The 2,500-nt window shown below is 54.6% G+C and overlaps 1 pseudogene; it reads right to left on the bottom strand.

Annotated features, from left to right (window-relative positions):
* Positions 1-2,500, bottom strand: part of LOC126448309 (large subunit ribosomal RNA) — a 6,238-nt pseudogene that overhangs the window by 2,327 nt on the left and 1,411 nt on the right.

The following is a 2,500-nucleotide window of genomic DNA, read 5'->3' as shown; positions in this document are numbered from 1 at the left end:
CCACACACTGGATGCGTGCCCTACTATTGGTGCCAATATGCAGTTATGATAAATATTTATTGCCTTTGACGGCAGATGGAACCTTCTTTGTCCAATTGATATTATCTTATTGAACAAAGCTAAGGACTTTGTCGTTATTTGCTCGATATGCGGAATGAAACTCCAATTCTCATCTAAATATACCCCCAGGTAACGGGCATATCTCTGTCGTGACACTGCTTGGCCATTAATTCTGACTGTTGGGTCTCTATTCAACTTGCCTTTCAAGAGCATATATAGCGATTTTTGTGGTGCAATAGACATTTTAGTCTTCTTACACCAGTTGGTTAACAGTTCAATAGCCAGTCGTGATCGGTCTTCGATCACATTGCGAGTGTCACCTTCTACTAGAATTGCGAGATCATCCGCATAAGCAACGACTCCCAGAACTGCAGTCTCTTCCTGCAGGACGTTCAACAAAGGTTCCATGTTAATATCCCAAAAAATGGGACCACACACCGATCCCTGGGGACAACCACGGGATACTCTTTTAGATACGACGGCTCCAGGAGCCGTTATCTTAGCAGTCCTTCCATCACAGTAGGCCTCCAGACAGCCATACAGCAGCTGCGGACACCCAATCTCTCTTAGGCGAGAGAAGAGTGCCGGCCACCACAGGTTGTCGAAGGCCCCTGAGATGTCTATCATTATTCCAAGGACATACTTTGATGTCGCAGAGTGAACAATTCGGCAAACCTCATTGATCGCATCCTGGGTGGAGCGACCCTTTCGGAATCCGAACTGCCTATCACTCATACCATGCAGAGTTCGATGACTCTGGAGACGGTCAGCCAGCAACTTCTCAAATGCTTTGCCCATTACATCCAGCAGACAGATAGGCCGATAGGATTTCGGCACCGTTGGATCTTTATCCGGGCCTTTCCTGATAATTACCACTTCCGCAGTTTTCCACTGTAGTGGATAACAGCGGGAATCTCGTTAATCCATTCATGCGCGTCACTAATTAGATGACGAGGCATTTGGCTACCTTAAGAGAGTCATAGTTACTCCCGCCGTTTACCCGCGCTTGCTTGAATTTCTTCACGTTGACATTCAGAGCACTGGGCAGAAATCACATTGCGTCAACACCCGCTAGGGCCATCGCAATGCTTTGTTTTAATTAGACAGTCGGATTCCCCCAGTCCGTGCCAGTTCTGAGTTGATCGTTGAATGGCGGCCGAAGAGAATCCGCGCACCCGCGCGCCCCCGGAGGAGCACGCTAAGGCGGACGCGGCCTCGCAGCAAGGAAGATCCGTGGGAGGCCAAGGCACGGGACCGAGCTCGGATCCTGCACGCAGGTTGAAGCACCGGGGCGCGAACGCCGCGCAGGCGCGCGCATCCTGCACCGCCGGCCAGCACGAGGCCGACCAACGGCGAGAGCAGACCACGCCCGCGCTAAACGCCCGCACTTACCGGCACCCCTACGGCACTCACCTCGCCCAGGCCCGGCACGTTAGCGCTGACCCACTTCCCGACCAAGCCCGACACGCCCCGATCCTCAGAGCCAATCCTTATCCCGAAGTTACGGATCCAATTTGCCGACTTCCCTTACCTACATTATTCTATCGACTAGAGGCTCTTCACCTTGGAGACCTGCTGCGGATATGGGTACGAACCGGCGCGACACCTCCACGTGGCCCTCTCCCGGATTTTCAAGGTCCGAGGGGAAGATCGGGACACCGCCGCAACTGCGGTGCTCTTCGCGTTCCAAACCCTATCTCCCTGCTAGAGGATTCCAGGGAACTCGAACGCTCATGCAGAAAAGAAAACTCTTCCCCGATCTCCCGACGGCGTCTCCGGGTCCTTTTGGGTTACCCCGACGAGCATCTCTAAAAGAGGGGCCCGACTTGTATCGGTTCCGCTGCCGGGTTCCGGAATAGGAACCGGATTCCCTTTCGCCCAACGGGGGCCAGCACAAAGTGCATCATGCTATGACGGCCCCCATCAACATCGGATTTCTCCTAGGGCTTAGGATCGACTGACTCGTGTGCAACGGCTGTTCACACGAAACCCTTCTCCGCGTCAGCCCTCCAGGGCCTCGCTGGAGTATTTGCTACTACCACCAAGATCTGCACCGACGGCGGCTCCAGGCAGGCTCACGCCCAGACCCTTCTGCGCCCACCGCCGCGACCCTCCTACTCGTCAGGGCTTCGCGGCCGGCCGCAAGGACCGGCCATGACTGCCAGACTGACGGCCGAGTATAGGCACGACGCTTCAGCGCCATCCATTTTCAGGGCTAGTTGCTTCGGCAGGTGAGTTGTTACACACTCCTTAGCGGATTCCGACTTCCATGGCCACCGTCCTGCTGTCTTAAGCAACCAACGCCTTTCATGGTTTCCCATGAGCGTCGATTCGGGCGCCTTAACTCGGCGTTTGGTTCATCCCACAGCGCCAGTTCTGCTTACCAAAAGTGGCCCACTTGGCACTCCGATCCGAGTCGTTTGCTCGCGGCTTCAGCATA

Source organism: Schistocerca serialis, unplaced genomic scaffold (assembly GCF_023864345.2).
Source record: "Schistocerca serialis cubense isolate TAMUIC-IGC-003099 unplaced genomic scaffold, iqSchSeri2.2 HiC_scaffold_599, whole genome shotgun sequence".
In the NCBI taxonomy this organism is placed as follows: Eukaryota; Metazoa; Arthropoda; class Insecta; order Orthoptera; family Acrididae; genus Schistocerca; species Schistocerca serialis.
Note: the sequence above shows the minus strand (reverse complement) of the source record. Positions and strands in the feature narration are given on the sequence as shown.